The sequence below is a fragment of the Miniopterus schreibersii genome (assembly GCF_964146895.1).
Source record: "Miniopterus schreibersii genome assembly, chromosome: 8".
Classification (NCBI taxonomy): Eukaryota; Metazoa; Chordata; class Mammalia; order Chiroptera; family Miniopteridae; genus Miniopterus; species Miniopterus schreibersii.
Window position 1 is genome coordinate 78,742,760 of NC_138109.1, and position 24,467 is coordinate 78,767,226.

Sequence of the window (24,467 nt, forward strand, 5' to 3'; positions counted from 1 at the left end):
GTCTAACATTTAGGAGGTTCACTCTCTCTGTATGTGGAGCGGGGAAGATGAGGGTGGAGGAGACAGGTCAGCCTGGAGGCAGTTGCGATAGTCCAGGTGGGAGGTGATGGCAGCGTGGACCACAGAGGATGGGGCACGATGGAGGTGGGCCGGCTTGCCCGATGAACTGTCCGGCTGACCTGGTGCATCTTAGGACCAGCGTTTGCTAGACGTGTGGTCTTGGACGTAATGACTGTACCCCCTCCTTTCCTCATGTACACACCCACAGGAAGCCCTCGGCCAGGGCCTGGCAATTAAATGCTTAACAAAAGTTCGTGTTGCTATTCGATAGAGTGCTCACAACTAGTTTCGCGTGAAGCTGGAAGGTTCCCCATCATCCTGAGGAAGTCCACCACTGGACTTCGGGTCCCTGTGTGTGTGTGTATGTGTGCGTGCGTGTGTGTGTGTGCATGTGTGCCTGTGTGTGCGGACACTGCTTCTAAGACATGAAGAAGAGGAGCCGGAGGGGAGGCCTGGACAAGGTCTTAATTCATGATTTGAAGTATGGGATGGACTGTGGCAGGACACACTCTTCCCTTTAGCCCGATGCTGTTTCTCAGGAGCATCTATTTTGCCTTAAGCCTGGGGTCCCTTCAGGGAACCCTTTGAAAGGAAGTTGATCTTTGCCTGGCACAGGAGCTCCGCCTCCTGGGAGCACCAATGTAGCGGGAATGAGCGTGGACAGCTGAATGGCTGTCAGGGGGGAACAGCTTTCCATCAGTTCAAATCTAGAACTAACGCCCTGGGATTAAAATGCACCCTGTCTCTGGCCGGATAGAGCATGATGTTTGCCAATGCAGTTTTCAGCCTGTTGCTCGGGTGGGTTTTATATTGACCCTTCTCTAGAGCGTCAAACGCTCTATGAGTATCTGCTGGGGCCAGTATGGTTTGGATTAAATGATATTCACAATTCAGGGGAAACGTGGTCCTGACATCCACACAGTGTGGGCTTTCAGTACCTAAAAGGCCATGCTTTTGTAGAGTGTCCACTCAGTCAATTCAGGACCTTGGCAATTGCAAATCAGTCACTGATAATTAAATAGTTTTTGGTGTGCTTAAGGGCGGGAGCGGCATGGTTTGATGGTAAGAAGGTGGGCGATGTAGCCAGAAGGACAGATTTCAGCTCTCTGCTTTCCGGGTGTGACTTCAGCAAGTCACTGAAGCCCTTCAAACTCTCTTTCTTCATCTGTGAAATGGGCAGAATATTTCCTACTCAGGGCAGGCCTGTTGGGAGATTTGAACTGCATAGTGGGTGTTGGATACTTAGCTCAGTGTCTGGGAATTAGCAGATGCTCTTAATACCAGATAGGCCTCTTCCGCTCTCTCAATGGCCTTGTGCAAAAGTAATGAATCACATTTGTCCAGCCTGAGTCAGCAGTGCATGCGTTAGATGTCTTCAGTTCAAGGGTAGACATCGTTAATAGTTTTCTCATCACATAGCAAGTGCTGGGAGGCAAATCCCCCAGAGAACTGAGGGTATTGCCTTTTTCACTTGCCACAGCCTTCCAGTGATTGGTGATATTCTGCTCTGGGAAAATGCAAACTAGAAAACAACAAAGAAAATCAATAACCAGTGACACCAAACAAATCAAGCCTGAGTTGCAATTTAGTGGATAGACATGGGATAGGAGACCACTGCAGGGTGAGCTAAGCCTCCTGAGAAACTCTGAGAGTTAAGAAAGGCAAGTTTGAGATTCCTGGACAGAGGGAAGAAAGGCCAGAGGGCCAGGCACAGTGGCTGCTCAGGGTGACTGGGACCCAGACTGCCTGGAGGATCACAGTGCCAGGCCCCGAGAGACCCGGCGTGGGCTCTGTGTTCACCTGCTCTGCCTGATGGGGTGGCACCGCCTGGATTTATGCACAGGTGTCTCCCCAGCTATTGAGCTCAGCCCCCAGTTGTCTCCCCCCTCCCCCTGCTGAAATGCTCACACTTGCCTTGGTCATCCGCCTTTCCTTTGCATGAAGGTGTTTTCCTGAGCCGGCCACTTTTATCTCTTCCCCCATTAAACTAAAAATACATTTGTGGGAGAGAAGAGTTTCTTGGTTTTTACCTCCTTTACTGTGTTAAATTGCTGGTTTCCAGGGAGACAACAGAGGGCAAGGATGCCTTTTTCATGTTTTTTTATTGTTGCGTCTATTACAGGTGTCCCCCATTGACCCTCTCCATCCTGCCTCTGCCCCCTAGCCTTTCACCACATTATCGTCTGTGTCCATAGGTTATGTATATATGCATATATTGGATATCCCCCCCAAAATATATACACACCTTTGAATAATTATAAAGGCAGTGTTTATTAAAATACTTTTCATTTTCAAAATTGAGCTATCAGCTGTTAAAGTGTGTGTACATATTTTTGGGACACACTGTATATTCTTTGGTTGGTCTCTTCCTGTTCTCTTCACCCTCCTCTCCGCTGAGATCTGTCAGCCTGTTCCATGTATCTGCTTCTGGTTCTATTTTGTTCATCAGTTAATTTTGTTCATCAGATTCCACATATAAGTGAAATCATATGGTATTTGTCTTTCTCTGACTGGCTTATTTCACTTAACGTAATAATCTCCAGGTCCATCCATTCTGTTGCGAAATGTGACAGCTCCTTCTTTTTTACAGGTGCGTAGTATTCCACTGTGTAAATGTCCCACGAGATGCCTTCTGAAAGAGGAAGATGTGGTGTCAAGCACCCTATCCTGGCAGAAAGCATGCTCTGAGTACCCACATCACAATCCTACTTTAACTGCTTATTAAAAATTCATATTTCTGTGCTCCTGAATGAGTATTTCAGCAGTGAGATCTGGAAATCAAGCATTTAACAAACACTTGGGATGATTTGATCACAGTTTAGAGAGCCCCTGCTCTAGTGGAGAGACCTGCAGTGAACCATATGTAGTTTTAAACAGCCAAGTAGATGATGATTTGCTTATATGGTTGCCACTGAAGATGGAATCCATCTACTGTACCCAGCGTTTTGCTGGAGCGCATGCTGGCACTTCTTTGCTGCGTGGGGAATGCCTGCATCAGTGGGCTGGGATGGAGGTGGGAGCAGAGGGAAGGGTGCATTTTCTTATCACCTCAACACCCACTCCTTATTCTGCACTCACAACGGCATCGCTCTGAAATAGGAATACACATGTTCTCGGATCCCAAGTATGTTCAGTGGAGCCCACTCTGAGCATAGCTGCCATTGCTTTGTTTGGAGAATCAAGGAGGAGAGAAAAGGCACTGAGCAGCTTCCTAGGAGATCACCAAGACTTGATAAAAAGACCTCCAGTGATGAAGTGTTCCATATCTGCGGTAGCCCAGCAACACATCTGGGTCCAGCCTCCTGGGACCCGTTTGGGTGTTCCGCACATTCTGTGGCAACCTTGCGTTGTTTTGGCAGAGCTGAAGGAGAACTATACTGGGGTTGTTTTCCACACTTTTACCATAAATCTTTATTTTCCCACCAGGAAAGAAAAAGAGCAATAAATTGAATGTTTTGTTCTTCGGAAAGACACCCCACCCCCCCTTCCCCAGCAGGGAGGAAGGAAACTCGCAGGCTCTTAATGACATCATTTACAAAAGAAAGTCCTTAGAAACCCTGAGCACTGCCAGTTGGACTCGACTGGTTAGTGTCTGAAGGAAATTCACTAATTCTTGTTTTTGCGTGAGAGGAAAAAGGGAATTAGACACAATGAATGTTGGCTTTCACCTTGAGGCCTGGACTTTAACCATGCAAACATAAATAAATGCCTTGTAGTATTTTCTGAGTAGTTTAACAGGGAAAGTAGTTTAACTAAGTAAAGGGGATAGCTCCTGGTTTTCATTTCTGGCTGGAAAGGAAGGATTTTTGTATCTTTAAACATTTTTTTAAAAGTGGCAATATATGAATGCTGAGATTTGCATTGTGTAACTGCGTATGAAGAGTTTCCATGATGTCTTTATACATGGTGAGGTTTCTTAGAGTTTGTGCCTCTATTTTTCATGTTAGTCAAATCAAGATTGTATCAAGGGCTATACATTTAAGGTATAAGTGTATAGAGCATTTACTTTATGCATTTTACTAAACCTTTGCAAGTCTGATCTTGTAAGAGATCAGAGAGGTAGGTACTCTGATTTTCATTTTATAGCTAGAGAAACTAAAGCTTGGAGATGCCTAAAGTTAATAAAAAAAAGGTAGTGGAAGATTTGTGATTTGAACCTAGATCATCTGATTCCAAAGTCCGTGGAGTTAATGCTACCCTAAGCTTGTAGTTTTCTACAGTGCTTTGCTGTGTACGCACAGACATACATACATTAGCACACACGTGCACACACACAGAAGTGTGATTATTCCTTAGGGACAAAATATTCCTGTATTTCATTTTATAGGGACCAGGTTCAGGATAGAGACAGAGGATACTGGAGGAAAGAAACATAAAACCCAGAAAGATGATGGCACTTGGAAAAATAGGTCAGGACTGGCAGGACCCTGATTCAACTCATTTTGGCTTTGCATTTTAGTTTTGTTCCTTTGCTAACTTTGTGTGTTCTTATGGGCAAGTGGTAATGTCCTTGACTCTGTGTTTTGAGTATATAATGCACGGTTCTTGTTTTCAAGAAACTTGCAGGCTCTAGGCAGGTGTGAAATACAAGCAATGCCTGATGCAAATAGAAGTTCAAGTGCACAGTAAAGTGTCTCTTAGATGGTCATGGAATCATAGTTAAATGAACCTTAAAGACTGTAAGGGAAGTGAAGAGATGACATAACCTTAGTGTCATCAGAAAAGGTTTCCCAGGGGGATAAAACTGAAGCTAGGCTTACAAAAATTAAAAAAAAAAAAAATTAGACTGAAAAAAAGTTTATAAGGTGAATCTGTGCTCTTTGTAATGAGCCAAATATTACAGGAATGGGTGAAATTGATGGAGAGCTGGAAAAGGTAAGAAAAAAAATGCGAGCCTTTCACTACCCCAGCTGGGGTTTTCATTTTGCTGTTTGCCCTTTGACATTTCGCACACACTGTAGCTAACTTCATGTCGCATCATTGCCATTCACTCGGGGCACTTTTTAATCAATTCCTCAGCTCTCAAGGTGGGCCGATTTCCTTAGGCCTTGGATGTTGACTCTTAAATTTCCTCCATTAGCCTGGCCCGACGTGGCTCAGCAGTTGAGTGTCGACCTAGGATCCAGGCGATCAGGGTTCAATTCCTGGTCAGGGCACATGCCCGGGTTGTGGGCTCGATCCCCAGTTGGGGGCGTGCAGGAGGCAGCCGATCGATGACTCTCTCATCATTGATATTTCTCTCTCTCTCTCTCTCTCCCCCTCTCCTTTCCTCTCTCTGAAATCAATAAAGATATATTTAAAAGAAAAAAAAAAAAATTCCTCCATTGTCCCAGCATCTTGTAAGGCTATATATAAGAGGCTAAGATCACTTCCTGACTTTTGAGTAGAAGTGTATCTAATTCTAGAAGGACCCAGAACATGCATGAAAACAATATGAGTGCTGGTTGCCATCACAGACTACACAAGAATGCAAATGGAAATGCTGGCCTGAGACTGAGGGGAAAATGGGAGAAGAGATTGAAAGAAAACCAGCTGGTCTTTTCATTCCCATTTATCACCTCCTGGAGAAATAAGCATGGGAAGACTAGGCTCTTGGTGGTTTCATTTTAAAATTAGTTAATTAATTTGTTTGACAAACAAAAGGAGTGTTTACAATGTCTGAGGCAATGTGCTAAGCTCTGAGAGACGCCAGAGACTTACTATTTGTATAAATCTGAGATAATATGAAGAACTGTATGAGACTATTAGGGCTGCCATAGCCAAGTACCACAGCCTGGGTGGCTTAAACAAAACATTTATTTTTTTTCACAGTACTAGAGGCTAGAAACCAAGACCAAGGTGTCATCAGGGTTGATCCTTCTGAAACCTCTCTCCTTGGCTCACAAATGGCTGCCTTCTCCATATGTCATCTGGTCTTTCCTCTGTGTGTGTCTGTGTCCTACTTTATTTTTCTTATCAGGACACCTGTCGTATTAAATTAGGGCTCATTGATATGACCTCATTTTACCTTAATTACCTTTTTAAAGGCCCTATCTCTAAATATAGTCACATCTTGAGGCAGAAAGGTTAGGACTTCAACATAAATTTTGAGAGGACACAGATCACCCATAACACGAAGCTCCACACTTTCAGCCTCAATTTAGGAAGGGGAGAGGCTTCGGTGTGTTTCTTTATTAAAGTTTACCTTCAATAGGTAAATAAACATATGTTCTTCTGGCAAATTGAAAACCAGCCTGAAAAAGCCAAAGCATTAAAGTTTTCCATTCACTCAGGATTTCGTTGTTTGATAAAGATGGTTATTTTTCTATTTTTGGCACTAAGCTCTGTTAACCACCCTGCTTTGTTTATTAAGTCCTTGGTTACAGCCTAGAGTTGACATAGAATGTCTGTCTCTGGAAATGTGTACACATTATACAAGCTCTAAAAGAGGAAAAACATGATACTGTGCTGGCCTGAGCCTGAGTTTTAGTATCAAGGAGGATTTCAAGGGTGTTAAAAGAGGGGATAGATGATGCTGAAAACTTTATTCCAGTGGACAGAGATGAATTGTTTAGACTTGGATAAGAGGAAACATTTTGGCTTGGGATCAAGGGGAATAACATGACATTAAGATTGTTGGTTATGCTTATCAACAAGAACATCTATGCTTGTTAAATCACCTGTTTCCATAGAGGACATTTTCATTTGTGACCTTAATCATGGCCTACAAGAGCCCATGCAAAATAATAAAAGATATGCAAAATTCCATCTCTGAGCCAATATTATTATTATTATTATCACAGGGTGGTAAGTTTTTTAAAAAACACCATCCTTATTCTGTACATGGAGCACTAGATTGGGGCTATTTTGAATAGTACAACCTATAGATTTAAAATCTAATCAAGTTATTAGCTTGATTTTTTTCCATCAAGAAAGAATAATTTTGCATAAATCATTCATAGACTAGTTGAGCTCTGAGATATTCTAAGACACCTTGCTCAACTCCCTTGTCTTACAGATGAAGAACCTGAGGTAGCCAATGTTGCGTATCTCTTGCGGTCATCAACCCAAAGGAATTCAACGTTTCCCAAATCCCTATTTAGGGCGTGTTCTAGCCATAGAGTCGCAGAGCAATTGTGCTAAACAAGACCTTAGGGGACATTGAGTTCAACACTCTTGTTATAATTAATTAATTAGTTGTAATTAGTTATGTTGTTAAGGACTTTGCAGCCCACAGAGGTGAGGCAGCCTGCTGAGGTCACAGGGAACTGCAGGCAGCGCCGGGAAGCGGAACCTACACCATTCTCCAGCTGCCTGGGAGCCGTCCTCCAGGATTTCCCCCAGGGCGCAGGTCTGGGGGAGGGGTCCTGACTGCCTTACAGGGGAAGGCAGCCTGGAGCCCGGTGCTCCCCTTCACGGAGCCTTCGCCTTTCTCCTGCACAGAAGGAATGTGGGCCAGGGCCTAGGGATTCCAACAAGCACCTAGCCAAAGTTCCAGTTGAAGAGTATGTTTATGAATTGGTCAAACTATTGAGCACCTGCTGGTGTTGAAGGATGAAAAATAAAGACAACAGAAAAATGAAGACTCTTTCTGTGCTTTCTGTCTCACCCATGTAGGGAAACTAGCTATAAAGACTCTAAAACATACTAAAAATACATGATGCACAGAACTTTTCTATTCACATATGAGGTATTCCCTTTTATTTTTTTAATGAAATCTTATTTCAAAAGGTACAGCTGGTGGGACCTGTTGTTCACGCATCTTCACCAGCACCTCCGCCCTTGGTGTTTCTGGCATAAATTACTTGAGCTCTGTGCTTTGAAACTAGTTTAATAAGTTCTTTACTAAGGAGCTCCTGGAGGGCTGCCCTGGCCAAGGGGCTGCGGATCTTCAGTCCCTTGGAGACAACGGCTAGGGTTATGAGCTTATAGTTGGGAGTTTCCTTACAGAGTTTGTCCTATGTTGCTTTGTCAAACAAGACTAGGTTATTGAGCTTGTTCCACACTTTACTTTTGGACCGCTTCTTTTTGGCCTTGTCTCTAGATTTGCTCACTGGGTCTTTATATTTCTTGGCTGACTTTCCTGCATCTTTCTTCTTCTTGTCCTTGGGCAGCAGAGCTTGAAAAGCAGCTGGTACTGCGGCAGCCTCACTGAGATGCTGGAGAAAGGGGGGTGGGGAGAGAGAAAGAGAGAGAAAGAAAACCAGACACTTTCTTTATTGTAGTCTCATGGACATGTCTCTCTCCCCTTCTAAATTGAAACTTCCTTGAAGCAAGACTGTCTCTTAGTCCTTCCTATCTGCAGTACTTAGCATATCCAATACCAATTTAACTGAAATTAATTCACATTCAACAATAAAAGATGTCATAATACACAAGATGTCATGAGGCTCCTACATTGGTTAGAATTAAGTGCGGCTATGGGGGACAGGAAATGAAGGCAGTAGCTTAAACAAGTAGAAATGGTTGCTACCCCACATTCACGCTGCCTGGAGGCAGAAGCCGGGGCTTAATGGTGCAAGTGATTCAGACACCTTCTTTCTCCTTGCACTGCTGAGTATGGCTTCCAATCCAGATCCTGTTGATGGACTGTGCTGTTTATTTCCTCTATATCATTGTCGATTTCCTATTTAGTAATTCTATCAACTTCTGAGCGTGGGATGTCAAAGTCTCCAATTATAATTGTGTACTTGATCTCTCGGTTTTTACTTTTCTTAGTGTTTTGAGGCTCTGCTGTTTGGAGCACGCACCTTTAGGATTGTTATGTCTTCCTGGCAGGTTGATTCTTTTATCGTTATGTAATGTTCTTTATTTCTAGTAATTCTTTTTGGCTCAAAAGTCTACTTTATTTGATATTAACATAGCTGCTCTTGATGCTTAAAAAGTAATATCTGCATGTTATATTACTTTCCACTTACCTCCATTGTATTTGATTGAGTTTCCTGTAGAAGCATGTTATTGGATCATGTTTTTAATCCACTTTACAAGTCTTTGCCTTTTCATTGGTGTATTCGCACCATTTATATTTGAGGTGATTATAGATATTTTAGGACTTAAGCCTGTCATTTTATTATTTGCTTTTAGTTTGTTTCCTCTTGTTTTTTGTACCTTGTTCCTCTTTACCTACCTTCAGGTGGGTTACTTCAACTTTTTGGGAGGGCGGGATTCCATCTTGCTTTATTTGCTGTGTTTTTAGTGTATTGCTTTGTATAGTTTTCTTAGTGGTTGCTTTGCATATTGGTATATATCTCTGCCTTTAAAATATAATTCCCTCGCCAGGCCAGGCGTGGCTCAGCGGTTGAGCTTCGACCTGGGACCCAGGCGATCAGGGTTCGATTCCCGGTCAGGGCACATGCCCGGGTTGCGGGCTCAATCAATGACTCTCTCATCATTGATGTTTCTATCTCTCTCTCTCTCTCTCTCTTTTCCTCTCTCTGAAATCAATAAAGATATGTTTTAAATAAATAAACAAATAAAATATAATTCCCTGAAATATTTTCTCTGCACCTTGAATACCACATCAGGTGGTATTATAATTTTTGCTTCAGCTAATAAATATGTTTAAGAAACTCATGAGAAGTAGGACAGCCTATTGTATTTATCCATTTCCAATGATTGTCTTTCATTTCTGAAGTTCCAGGCCTTCTCTTGTTATCATTTCCTTTCTTTTTAGAGAATTTTCTTCAGTCGTTCTCTAAGGGTAAATTTGTTAACAACAAATTATTTTTAATTTTCCGTTATCTGTGAATAGTTTTATTTCCTCTTTATTTCTGAAGTCATGACTGACAAATCTTTCAGCGTTTGGAAAATATACCACTTCCTTCTGGCACTTATAGTTTCATATGAGAAATATGCTATCGTATGAATTGGTGTTCCATTATTAATAATGTCTCATTTCTCTTTGGCTGCTTTCAATATTTTTTCTTTGCTTTTAGTTTTTGTAAGTTTAGTTATAATGTGTCCTGCTATAGGTTTCTTTCCACTTACACTATTTGGGATTTTATCAGTTTCTTTAATGTGTAGTCTTATAATTTTTGCCAAATTTATCAAGTTTTGGGCCATTATTTCTTTAAATATTTTTCAGTCCCATGCTCTCCCTTTTCTGTCTGGGACTCCAGGGGTAGGAATGTTAGCTCTTTTGTTGTTGTCCTACAGCTCCTTGAGGCTGCTCTTTTTCTTTTTTTCTTTTTTAATCTGTTGCTCAGATTGGTTAAATTCTTCTAATATGTTCTCAAGCTCTCTGAGTCTATCCTCTCACCTCTGCTTTACTGCTGAGTCCATTCAGTGAATTTTAGAATTTCATTTACTATATTTTTAACTTCTATACTTTTCATTTTGTTCTTTTAAAAATGTATTTCTTTGCTGAAATTTTTCTATTTTTTCATTTAAGAGAATTGCTATGTAAAAGATCAATAAAACATGTGTGGGTTCATTTCTGGACTTTTTTTCCTGTTCCCTTTATCTATAGGTCTATTTTTATGACAGTTTTAGTCTTGGCTACTTTAGTTTTGCAGTCTTAAGATAAGGTAGCACAATTTATCTATCTTCGTTCTTTTTAAAACTTGTTTTGGCTATTATAGGTCCTTTGCACTTTCATACAATTTCAGGACTAAAAAGAACCTACTGAGATTTGATTGGAAGTGTGAATCAGTTCCAATCTATAGATCAATTAGGGGAGAACTGATGTTTTAACAATAGTTAGTGTTGTGATTCATGAACATGGTATACTTCTCCATTTATATAAGTCTTTAGATATTTCTCTGTGATGTTTTGTAGTGTTCAGTGTATGAAACTCACTTTTGTTTGATTTTTTTCCTAAGCACTGTATTCTGTGCCAATATAAAAGGTTGTTTTTTTTTCCCCCTTGAATTTAAACTTCTAAATGTTTGTTGCTAGAATATGGCAATACAGTTAATTTTTATATAATGACCTTGTATCCTGTGGCCTTGCTAAACTCGTTTTATTAGTTTTTTTCTGTATACATTTTTTGAAATGTTTTACTTGTACAATCATGCAATCTGCAAACACAGACGTACCTACTTCTACCCCTTTAATTTTTCTTTCTTTTCTTCACCTTATTGTACTAGCTAGGACCTTTAGTGCAATATTCATTAAAAGTGGTGAGAGCACACATCTTTGCCATATTATTTATTTTAGGAAGGAAAGCATTTATTCTTTCACTATTAAATAAGATGCTAACTCTAAATTTTTTGTACATGTCTTTTATTAGGTTGAGGAAGTTCCCTTCAACTACTCATTTGCTGAGTTTATTTCATGAATGGGTATTGAATGTTTTCAATTTTTTTTCACATCTAAACATATGTGTGTTTTTCTTAGTTTAATATGGTAAATTACATTAATTGATTTTTGAATGTTATACCAACCCTGCATTTCTAGTATAAACCTCACTTGGTCATGATACACATTGCTGGTTTGATTTGCTAAGATTTTGTTAAATATTTTTACAGATATTTCCATGAGGATTACTGGTCTGTAATTTTCTTTTCTTTTAAAATCTTTGTCTGGTCTTAGTATCAATGCCTCATTGATCTTGTTGTCAAATGTTTTGGTATCAAAACTTTGGCCTGATAAAATTTTTCATAAGGATTAACTCCTCCTCTATTTTCTGGAAGCACTGGTGGAGAATTGATATTATTTCCTCCTACAGAATTTGCTAGAATTCACCAATAAAATCATCAGGGTTTGAACTTCTCTTGGTGCAATGTCTTTATCTGCAGATTCAGTATTCAAAATAGATACAAAGCTTTTCAGCATATCTACTTTTTCTTGAGTGAGCTTTGGTATTTGTGTCTTTCAAACAATATGTCCATTCCATCTAAATGTCAAGCTTATTGGAATAAACTTGTTTATGATATTTCTTTATTATCATTTTAATGTCTATAGAATCTGTAGTGATAACTTCCCTACCATTTTTAATATTAGTAATTTTTGTATTTTTTATTTTGTTTTCTTGATCTGTCTGGTTAGATGTTTTTCTACACTATTGGCATATTAGCTGTACCTTTTTTAGTGTTTGTTTTAGGGTTTGCAGTGTACATTTTTTAACTCATTGCAGTCAACCCTCAAATAATGTTATATAACTTTATGTATAGTGCAAGAACCTTACAACGTTATGTTTCCATTTCCCCCTCCTGTCCTTTGGCTATTTCTTTTCCCATTCATTTTGCTGCTATATATCTTATCACTTCCATAAAACAGTGTTGTTATTTTTGTTTCGAGCATCCAGTTATCATTTAAAGATATTTTAAAATGAAAACAAAAAGTGTGGTTTTCTTTATGTTTCATTTGCTTAGGTTTTGTTGAGGTTTTTGCATTGCTGAATTTGCAATTTCCATCAGATTTGCAAGAATTTTGGCCATGATTTCTTCAAATATTATTTAGCCTCCCCGCAACTTCTCTCTTTCTGTGACTCAATTATACATTAAGCAGTTAGACTGCTTATTCTTGTCCAAAGGTCAGTGATGGTCTTTTGACTCTTTTCAGTCATTTTTTTCTCTTTGTGTTTCACTTTGGATGTATTACTATGTCTTTAACTAAATTTTAAACTGCTGTTAATCTTGCCCAGTGTATTTGTTCAGTTTAAACATTGTATTTTTCATCTCTAAATGTTTCATGTGTGTCTTTTAAATATATCATTTCTTTCTGTCCTCATAATGCTTTCCTTTAGATCATTGAAAACATTTATACTCTTTATAGTTGCTGTTTTAAGGTTCTCATGTGCTAATTCCACCATCTGTGTTAATTTGGATTTGTTTGTATCAATTGAGATTTGCTTGTGTTCATTTCTTTTTTGTATTAATTTGAATTTTACATTGTTTGATGCTGGATTTCTTTGTGCTCATTTTAGAGCATTGCACTTTGTTTGGCAAGCAGTTAAGTTTTATGTAGATGTTTTTATGGGTTGATTTGAAAGCTTTGTTTAGGTGGGTGTAAGGCAGCCTTTGTTCTAGAGTCATTTTAACTCCACTACCAAGGCATGACTTTTCTGAGGACTTGGCCTGAGTGAGTCCTCACAGTTGTGTCCAACTACAATTCCTGGCGGCTCCTCTCATGCCTTGTGGACTTTTGTTTTATGCAGCTAGTTAGTTCTCAAAGATTCAAGGGGACTCCTACAGATCCCTGAAGCACTCTTTCTCTGCAGTCTTTCTTTTTTAATACCCTGTTCCATACACTCTAGTTGCCTTGGCCTCCCCAATGTATAATCTTTTCTTTCCACTCAGTGAGTCCTCTGGGATCTCTCTAGGTTCCCTTGCCCTGTGCTTCAGCCTGGCCACTCCCTTCAGGAAGCAAGCTGAGGCAATTGCAGGGCATATCTTGTTTGTTTCTCTTCTCTTAGGGATGGATTTCCTGCATTACCCATTGTTCCATCTCTAAAAATAGCCTTTCATTTGTTTTATTTGTTTTATTTGTTTTATTTGTTTTCTAGTTTTATGGCAGGAAGATAATTCCTAGAGTGATCTTTCACGGGTGGAAGGAAATATTCTGAATAATTTTATATTGTTACTATTATATTATTTAAAAAGCTCTAACCAGCCTGGCTGGTGTGGCTCAGTGGCTGAGCATCAACCTATGATCCAGGAGATAGTGGTTCATTTCCCGGTCAAGGCACATACCCGGGTTGAGGACTCGATCCCCGGTGGGGAACATGCATGAGGCAGCCGAACAATGACTCTCTCATCATTGATATTTCTATCTCTTTCTCTCCCTCTCCCTTCTGCTCTCTGAAATCAATAAAGATATATATATTTTTAAAACCCTCTAACCAAAACAAAAAATCTCATAAACTTAAAGTTCGACAGCATTCACTGTCTAGAATATTTTGTAACAAATTCAAGATGTAAGTAAAAACATTTATTATGATGCTTGCAACCTAGTGTGAGTACCTGGCAATCTATAGGGGATGTTATAGAGATTAATTTCTGTTTGTACATCCTGTGAAAATAGAACACTTCTGTATTTAAATGTAGTTATGACTAAGAAGGACATGATAAGCAGAAAAGGTAAGGACAGTCTCCTCAGTGCTGAAAGTGAGCAGCCATAGTTAGAGGACAGATGCTAGAGGAGATGGTAAAAGAGCAAATCAGAAGGTGGGATAGGGCGAAAGCCAGAGTCTAGGGAAAGTCAGGAAAAGGGGAATTGGTGAGTCATAGAAACTTCAAAACCAACAACCAGATAGGTTCGACCCCACAACTCTGTGTGACTGAGAGCAAGCAGTGGGACCCAAGGTGCAGGAGCCAAGTTCTCAGGAGCGTGGGCCTGGCCTCAGCATTGCCATGAACTTTGCAGAAAGAGATGAAGGCCTGAAAAAGCAGCCACCTTCTGCAGTCAGAGTACAGCAAATAAGCCTGGTCCCACAAGGGTCTCCACATCCATGAGATGTTGTTGTTTTATACAAGGAAAATCAGGAAACTTTTATTTTCTCTCATAAAGGCCTTACCTTTGGTTTCTAAAACAAATGTTTTAAATTGGAACCTTTACTTGTGGTAACTGGAAATGTATAGCTGTTTCCTTTCTTTCTTTTAGGAAATCCAAAGTCCGACTGGCCCCGAGCATCTAGGCGATCCTTCTGTTTTATTAATGACTAACTTCTGTGCTATTTCACATCACACCTTTGAACAGCCTTCTGTGGAGGCAAAGTCAGCAGTCACTTAATGGGTTTGGTCTGGGGGTGCTAGGAAGGGTCACCCGCCCAGAATGCTGCCTCCACATGCCTGTCCCGGTGCCAGAGTCCTGCCATGGATGTCCCGGGAGGGAGACCACCAGCTGGCCGCCCCGCAGGCACGTTCAGTGAGATGTTGTGTGTTAGCCTGGCATCCTCCTGAGGAATCTCTGAGACCAGGCTGCGGAGAAATCCCCACTGGGTGAGTGGTAAAGAAAGGAGTGCAACTTGGAACATGAGAAGTTCTCTGCACAGACACGCATGGAGTGTTCGAGAACTCGGGCTGGAGAGTATTAAAGGAGATCGAAGAGTGGAAGCAAAGACAGAACAAACTCCACCGGTACGTTTGCTGGGGGCAGACCTTGGGCCAGTGTTTCATTCTCGCTCCCTGGTTTGCACTCACAGATTTTCAGTTTAACTTACTGGCTCCATGGGCTGAACTGCCACTAATTCACCTGGAGGCCTGGCCAAGGACACTGTGCCACCTGGCTATGCAAACACTGTCTGCGTTCACCCCGGCCCCTCTCCCGCTTCTCACTCAAGGATGACAGATCCCCAGCCACACAGTGGGCTTGCCCTCCCTACACAGAGACAATTCATTTTGGAGACTCCTTCCCCCTTGTGCCGGCCTTCACATCCCCTGACCGCTGAGTTTTGTGTGACCTTGTGGAAGTTCTTGTCAGTAAAACATGGGAGGGTGTACATTGCTCAATGGTTCCAGAAAGTGCTAGGCTGAAGTTCATGACCAGCTTATTTCCCAGATCTTTCCCTCTCTCAAGCCTACATTTTGGGGGTTCTAAATCAGTCACTCTTTATTACAGCTGTGTCATAGGTATACTGGCTTTTCTGGTGTTACGTGGAATGACAACAGAGGTGTGGCTAGTTAGGGGAGGCCTTTGCTCCCCTGTGAGTATGCTCACCACATTCCCATCCACACCCTGACCTCAGGCAGGCTGGCACAGCAGTCATGCACAAGACTAGCAAACAACAGTGATCAGAGTTGGAGGTGAGGCTAGGAGTAACTTGTACAGAGCGGCTGCCATTCTGAGCAGAGGGCTCTGGGGACTGTGGGTGGTTAATGTGAAGGTTAACAAAAGAGAATCATTTCAGAGCTAAATTAATAGAAATAGTTACATTTTAATCTAGCAACATTGGTACTAATTAAGACCCAAATGTTTATAACAGTTGCCCAGGCATGAACTTGCTGAGCTCCCGTGTTGAGATTAGTCAGTTAATGTGGGCAACTGCTGGGGTCTGAGTTGTAAGCATCTTATGTCGCATTCTGAGCTGATCTGGGGAAACAGCACCGAGCCCTTTGAGCCATGCCTGTCACCGTGCCTGTCACATTCGCCCGTACCACCTGCGTACACAGGGTGGTGGCCTGTTTTTCTTTTCTCCAGGTCCCTGTTTTGCCTTGTGGTTGGCTGTTAGAGTATGTTCCTAGTGGAATCTTCCTCCTTTACTCCTCCCCCTCCTCTCCCGTCTCACACAGTCAGGATGAAATTCCTACAACACCCCCTGGCCAATGTCCTCACCCTGCTCAAAAACATGTGGGCTCCTAATTACCTGTTGGTTAAGTCCGAGCCACATACTTGGCCACTTTTGCATCAGACTGATGATCACTGTGACTAGCAGAGCAAACGTCCTCCACTGGGGCTCTTGCTGTGACACGTGCTGGAGCTGCAGCCAGTTCTCCCACAGTCTTGTCCTCACTGCTCCCACAAATCCGTTTTTCAGGGACTCTACCCAGGCTGAGGGCAGCGGGTCGAAGAGCAGACCTGCCTACAGTCTGTTGGCCCAGGGGTAGGAGCTAGGCTATCAGATCCGTCGGGTGGTCTCTCCCACACATTTGGAAGTGAGCTCAGAAACCCGGGTTAGTCTGTGTTGACACTTGAACTGAGCGGCTAGGCAGCCCCGTTGACCACCCATGTGTCACACGGCACAGAGGACTTCCTGCGGAGAGAAAACAATAGAGCGGACATCAGAAAGTCAATGACAGAAATAGCGACGATTCAGCGTAAATCCGAACTTACACAGGCTGCTCAAGGCCCTCTAGGAACTATAAAAACGCACAATGAAGCAATCATTTTCTGCCAATCAGACTAGCAGATAAAAACAAAATGGAATATAAGCGGAGAGGGTGGCGGACAGGAAGGAGGCTGAGAAGCCAGAGAAAGGGCTGCGGGGGCTTTCCTGCTGCTTGGGGCGATGCTCCCGCTGGGTCCCGCGTGCACGGGTCTTTAGGGTGCGGTTCCCGCGGCTCCAGGCTCACGCTCTGACCCTGCAGCTCCCAGAGCTCCCATCCGTGCTCAGCCACCATTCTCTAAAGCACAGACCCGACCAGGGTGGCTGGGGCCTGGGCGTGAGCCTGGCACCCTGCAGACCCTGGTGGCATTGTGTGGCACCATTTCCATGCCTCACCTTCCCTAGGACTGAGGCAGAGCCACTCAGGTCCAGCAAGCTTTTCCAAATTTGAATTGGGGGGCAGGAGTTAAAGTCTCTGTTCAAATTTGTAAAGTGGAAACCCTAACATCAGTCCCCTGTGAAAAATAACACTGCTCCACCTGCCCCTTCTCAGGTGGAGGTGACCCAGCTGCCGGAGTAAACAAATCAATAACCGGAGCCTCCGTGCCATCCTGGGTCCCTCCTCCTCAGACTCATCCCCAGATCATTAGATTATTCTTCCAAATGTCTGAAAACTGACACACTGGTGGGAGCTGCTGTCACCTGGGTGACGCTGTGGCCTCCTGGCTGCCCCGCCCCTGCCCCTGCCCCTGCCCCTTCCCCTGCCCCTGCCCCTGCCCCTGCCCCCGCCCCTGCCCCTGCCCCTGCTCCCAGACATAAATCAGCCAGGCCACCCTTCTCTCAGACTCAGCACCGGTGCCCATTTCACTCAGATCAGGAGCTAAAGTCTTATGGAAGGAACGTTCACGTGGCTTCTCAATGCCACTTCTGCTCCAGCAGGCTGGTCCTGCTGGTCTTGGGAGATGCCAGTCATAGCCTTGCCTCAGGGGTTTTGCACTGGCTGTTCCCTCTGCTTGGAATTGCTTCTTCAGAAACCCGTATCTCTGCTTCCTTCCCTCCTGGAAGGCTTGGTTCCAGTTTCATCTACTACTAAGGCCTTGACCACCCACGGTCCCCAACACCTCTGCTACAGAGCCCTATGCCCTCCTCTGCTTCTCCCCATATTTTTAAAATATATCTTTATTGATTTCAGAGAAAGGAAGGGAGAGGGAAAGAGAGATAGAAACATCAATGATGAGAGAGTCGTCATTGATCGCTGCCTCCTGCATGTGTCTGACCAGAGAGGGAGCCCGCAACCCGGGCATGTGCCCTGACTGGGAATCGAACTGCGATCTCCTGGACCCTAAGCCGATCCTCAACCACTGAGCCGCACCCAGCTGGGCATTGCTGCCCTTCTAATGCAGTACATGATTCTGTTATTTATGATGTGTATTTTCTGCCCCCCCTTCCTAGCTTCATGAGGGCAAAGATCTTCACTGAGGGATTGGAGCAGTGCTTGGCACACAGTAGGCACCCAATAAATGTTGGTTGAATGAATGAATGAATGAATGATTGATTACCTCTGTCACTTGTTACAAACGGTTGCTGCCTTAGATACGAGTCACTAAGACGGGCTGGCACTAAGCGGTGGAGATGGACTTCACTGAAGGATGCCCAGGTCAGACTCCACCACGAAAGGCACGTGCACATACAGGTGTGCAATTCCTCCAAAGACACTGAATAGGCGCTTACACCCACCTGCTCACAGCACTTCTGTGGAGAGTGTGCTGGAGGGACAAAGAGGGGCTTCTTTTTTGACTCTATATAGTTTTGAGTTGATGGAATTTTTTATATTTAAGCAATTTACATTTGTAATTAAATAACTTTTCATTTGTTTAGAAACTAAAGTTGATCTTCAGAGAGAAGCAGAGTGAGAGACCATGGGGACTGTAGACTGGCAGGCCATCTGGGGGCCCGTCCTGGAGGCTCCCAGTCCCCTGTTCCAACCCCTTTGCAGTCAGGCTGCATTTCCTGCCTGTGACCAATGAAATGCTCCAAGGAACAGGTGCAAGCAACAGAAATGACTGGCTGATTCAAAGAGAAAATGAATTTTCAAAAGGACCATCGTAGATTCAGGCTTGGAAAGAGGGCAGGGCAACCAGAAGTTGACCTGACAGGAGCTGCATCAGAAGCTGTGCTGCGGACCTACTGTGCTCCTGACCCAGCACCCTGCCTCGGGGGGCTGGCTGCTCCCCAGCTGCTGCTTCCACCCCGGACACTGAGTGTTGCTGCCCTTACCACCCTCCCCAAAGGATTCGCTCATCCCCGCGCCCTTCCATCGCTGGCTCTTGGTTCAAATCCTGGAGCGGGTGCGTCTGATTGGCCCACTGGCTGCCCATCCTCTAGCAGCAAGCGAAGCTGGGAAAGTACCTGGTTCTTTTCAGCTCCCCCAGTAGAGGATTCTCCAAATAGAAAAGGGGTTCAGAAACTAGGCAGTCAAAAAAATCCCACAGATACCTGTGAGCAACAGGTTTCCATTGTGAGAATCAATCCTGTCAGATTCAATCAACAACTCCTGACTCAGAGAGAGAGAAATTTGGGGTGGGTTTAAAGGGTAATTTGTTGGGAAATTCGCCTTTAAGGAAAATGTCCTACCATGGTGGGAAGGCCCTGGTTTTGTAGCTTGCCAAGGGAATGTTCCGTCTCCACAGGAACTTTTTGAAACCTCTCTGGGTGGTGGAGGGATGTGGGCCAGGCGACTGGACTGTGTGGGCCTCTGTGGGGGCTCTGGTGGGGCAGACAGTGCTGGACCTGCAGATGGGGACAGGGTGCCTCAGAGCCAAGGACAGGCTGGCTTTAGCCTCAGGAGAAAAGAGAATGACAGAACCAGGGAAGGCACTCAGAGGTGGGGGAAAGGCAGGCCGGCTGTAGGTGGGAGATGGGGACCAAGAGGAGCTCTGTGGGCCCCGCAGGCAGGTCTTTTAGTTCCTTGGTCCCTCCAAGTGACCAAATGGGATACGAAGGCCCTTGTGCTGGGAGCTATATATCCCATCCCACCTGACCCTCCCACTGATTGCTCCTGGACAGGTCAGGAGCACCCCTGACCCTGAGCTTTGTTTCAGATCTTTGCCTCTGACCCATGTCCCTGTCCTCAGCTTTCACTCCCTTATTTCCTGGTTTCCTTCAGAGTCCAGCTTCCTGCTGATCCCTCGCCCATGTTTCCACACAGTCTCCCCCAAAGTGGTCATCTACTCCCCTGAGCAGCTCTGGGACCTGACTTGGGTTCAACTAAGGTCTCTTCCACACTTGTTGCCCTCATTTTCTTCCCCCCACCCCTGGGGCCACTTTGTCAAGACCTGTCACTAGGAGTCTGCAGTTGGGGTGCATGTCAACAGGGGAATTCAATTGAGCAGTGAGTTGCACAGTGGAAAAAGCCCACAGGGACCTGGGAGCACAGAGTGGGGTCACCTCTCCCGAATGGAGCTGGAAGGTGTTAGGGAAGGTTCAGGTTCTTACCTGAATATTAAAAAATAAATTTCAAGCCTGGTAAGTGTGGCTCAGTGGTTGAGTGTCGACCTAGGATCCAGGAGATCGTGGTTCGATTCCCATCAGGGCACATGCCTGGGTTGCGGGTTCGATCCACAGTGAGGGACGTGCAGGAGGCAGCTGATCAATGACTCTCACATCGCTGATGTTTTTATCTCTCTCTACCTCTCCCTTCCTCTCTCTGAAATCATTAAAAAAACAAAACATTTTTTAAAAAAGAATAAATTTCAAGACAGATTTGGAGTTGTTCAGAGATTGAACATGGCCAGTAAAGGACAAGGAAGTGCAGGAAATGCCCTTGTGTTTTTCACCCCACCTCAAACACAAGGAGAGAAGGGCAGGACCTGCATTTTGTGCCGCGTTTGTCTCCCCGCAAGCCTGTGCGCCGCCCTCCCAGCCCAGCACACTCATGGTCATGACCATTTGCTGGGATTGTCCACAGCTCATTTCTGTAAACACATTTTTAACTTGAAAACTGCTGCTCAGTAACCCTTGCAGGAAACTGGTGTTTTCCTAACCAGTGACATGTTTTGGAGGGTTTTCTTAAAGTTAAATCCACATATTAAAGCCACTTAGAGGAGGTAACACAACTGCTTTTAAAAAACCCCAACTGGTTCTTTTCTTGCCTTCTCTCCTCTATGACTTATATCTGCTTCCACTTAGACTTGACACGGCACTTGCATGGACACTTCCTAAATAAACCGAAGGGGAGATTAAGAACCTGTTTGAAGACACTCTATCTGAATATTCCCCTCAGCTAGACTGACATTCAGCTAGTAGGTACCACTGGGCCAAATGGATTGTAAAATATTGACAGTCAGCCGTGGGAGGTATTTCACTGTGGCTCCCGAGTCTTTCAGCTGCTCCTCCTCTCTCCATGACCCACCCATGAAAGGGGGAATGGCTGCCCCAGCAGATCAATGCTGTGGGATGGGACACCAGGCCAGCACCCATTCTGTTCTGATTGGCCAGTGTCCATATCTGTGCTGGTTGTTAAATAATTTGAATAGCCCCCTGCCATTTAAATACCCTTTTCTGCTGAAATTCAAAGCTCTATAGTCTCCTACTTTTCTCTGTCAACCGCACTGTTTTAAAGTGTTGAATAAATACCTAAATGTTTAGGTGTAAATAAAGCAAACAAAAACTCCTTGGTTTGAAACTCTCAGACAAGCCAGGGCTCCCTGTGGCTCCATGCAACAGCAGAGCTCAGCTGGTATGTCCCACAGGAAGTGGACACTGAACCACCTGGGGAAGGTGTCAGAGGGTGGGCACTGGGCATCTGGTACCAGCAGTGTGATGCAGTCTTGTGCAAAGAAGCATTGGTCTGGGCTTAGGAAAACCTCCTTAGCATCAGTTCTGAGAAACCCTTTCATTGTGTCTCCAAAGCAAGACTTCCACCTCCCTAATTCCTGAGTGACTGGACACCCATTCACCTAGAGACTGAGTTTACACCTGGCCTCTTGGTTCAATTACTAAGAGCACCCCTCTCAGTCTAAAAAGTACCCTAGTTGAGGTAAAAATTTTATAGTCATTCTATTCATTCCTCACTGCCTCTCTGGGTCCAGAGGAGACAGTCACTGCTGATATGGCCAAGTGCTTTGATGGTAAAAAAAAAAAGGTTTATTACACGCCTCTGGTTCAGCACACCAACCTTGAGAATGCACAGATGTCTCCAGGTTGCTTGCCTAGCCAGCAGGACCACTGAAGCAGTGGGTAAGTGGGGCAGGAGACCGGTGATCCATGCTCACTGCCACAAAGTAGACTGTGGACTTCTGGCTCTTGGTCCTCTGTTTAGAACCACCCCCCTCGCCATCCCTAACCCCTACTAAATGGCCCCTTAGCACCACCAGCAAGTGGAATGAAAAAAAAAAAGATATTTTTTAAACCTTTTGTTTTTTTTCTGGAAAGCAAAATAAGACAAAAACTGTGCTACAGCAAATAAATTAGAACAGGGATAAAAGAAAAAATATGTTAATAATACTCCATAATTTACACTCTACTAGACAGTTGTCCTGGAATTTTCCAAAAGTCACTCTCATGAAAAAGTGAAATGATTGTTTCTAGATTGAAAAAGATGAAAGATTACATAGCAACAAAATGTAATGCATAAACTCTGATTGAGCCATGGATTAAAAAAAAAAATCAGGTAGAAAAGAATTTGGGGAGGACGTTTTGAATATGGGTAGATAAGTGATATTATGGGGTTATTGTTAATTTCCTTAAATATGTTAGTGGAACAAAAAAGTGCACACACACATACATACACACAAACGCACAAACAAAGCAAATACAGTGTTAACTAGTGGTGAATCTGGTCAAAGATCATATGGGTATTCATCATTTTATTTTTTTAACATTTTTTTCTTATTTGACAAATTTTAAAATAAAAAGTTGGAGCTGTATTTACCCATAATCATTCTACTGAAAGGTAGCCACTGTTAACATCATTTGTCTAGATTTACATACATCACAAATACATGTTTTAAGTAAAATTCAGTGACATATACACAATTGCTCATTTAGAGCAATATACTTACATTTTATTTTTAAATTATTTAGAAAATGAAATTGAGTAACACAATTTTGCAATCTCTTATTCTGATTCTTTATTTTGAACATTTTCAGCCATTAAATATCCATAGCAAACGTAACTATCAATGCTGCCTAATATTCTACCATGTGACTATATCATAAGCTACTTAACAGTTTTCTGATGTAGTTGGCTTTCACACTAATAAATACATGAATCTTTGTTTTTATGTATAGTCTGTACTTGACAAAATATCTTACACATGCAGGTAGCCATAAGCTTTTCCAAATCCATGCTGGGGGTGCCTTGACTGAGATGCAGTGGCTTGCTCTGCCCTTGGACAGTTAGTCAAGGGTCAGTAAAGGAAATGCCCTAAGACAGCTGGGTGTGCATTTGTTGACACGTGTGGTGGAAACATCATCAATACTGCTTCCAGGTCATTCCATTGTCTAAGTATTTCTGATGAATCTCTTCAGGAACCTGTTAACAAGAAAATGTTAGTCCTCACTGAATAACATTGATGGGTGTCTTCCTCCTAGCAGTGCTTTTCTGAGACTCTGATTTTCTATTTCTATTTCTATAACATTTAGACTGTAAATGGAATAAATGGTCCATAGCCTCAGCATTGGGCCTAAATGGACTCACATGAAGAAAATAAGCTAACTCTAAAAGGGCCTTAAAATGCAATTTAAGCTTTTACTGAAGTCTCCCAAAGAATTGCACACAAAATGATGCTCCTCAGATGCCCTCCACCTCTGTCCCCACATCTCTCAGGTATGGTTGAGGCCCTACCCTTCCCAGAATTCCTTCAACCTCTTTTGGGCTGAATTTCCCCATTCTCCCCTCTTTTCCCTCACACTTGAGTCCTCACCACTTTCAGAATTGATTGTCTTCTTCTGTGAGTGACTTCCTGTCCTTCGTGATGAAACCAGCTAGCCTCTACTGATGCTTCTAACTTTTTTCTTTGCTTCCTACATGGACCCTTCACCCATGGAGGCCTCAAAGCCAAGCTGGACAAGAGAACCCAGGATAAGTGTGGAGGAGATTTAAATATTCTATTTTTATACTTGTCTTGTCGAAGTCATGTCACTTATACAAACTTTCTCAAACACTATCTGAAAAGGCAGAATCATTCATTCTATCCATACTTATTGGTGCCATGCTCTGCTCCAGCTGGGGGTATTGGGTAAGTAAATGCACACGTGGGTTCACCTTCTGGGGTTGTAGAAAAAGATACCAAACCTAGAGTGAGAAATGCTCCACCATGGAGCAGAACTTTCTCTCATTTTTATATCACAGGACACATAGAAAAATATCATATTTGTACTAAAATAAAGATTATATATGTGAGTGTATGTACATCTACCTATAAAAGATTTTCTTCTGTTCTAACAAGATAATGATTTAAAAATTCTTAAAAGCCAATCTAGAGGGGCAGAGTCAAGATGGCAGCATAGGAAAATTCTGGGCTCACCTCCTCCCATAGACACACCAAAAGGACAACTACATACAGAGCAACTCTCTCTGGAAGGGGTGTGGAGACTAGTAGAACAGCTATTCCACAATTAAGGGAAAAAATAGAAAGCCATAGCAAGATGGATAGAAGGGACAGATGCAAGGTCTTACCAGGATCCACACTCCTGGGGCTCAACCCACAAGCAGGAGAAA

The 24,467-nt window shown here is 43.1% G+C and overlaps 1 pseudogene across 1 annotated transcript; it reads right to left on the reverse strand.

Annotated features, from left to right (window-relative positions):
- Positions 1–7,793: 7,793 nt before the first annotated feature.
- LOC308560985 (small ribosomal subunit protein eS25 pseudogene) lies at positions 7,794–8,963 on the reverse strand (annotated as a pseudogene). Its single transcript has 2 exons — positions 8,958–8,963; positions 7,794–8,198 (listed from the first exon to the last, which is right to left on the reverse strand). The product of its transcript is annotated as a small ribosomal subunit protein eS25 pseudogene (transcript).
- Positions 8,964–24,467: the final 15,504 nt, after the last annotated feature.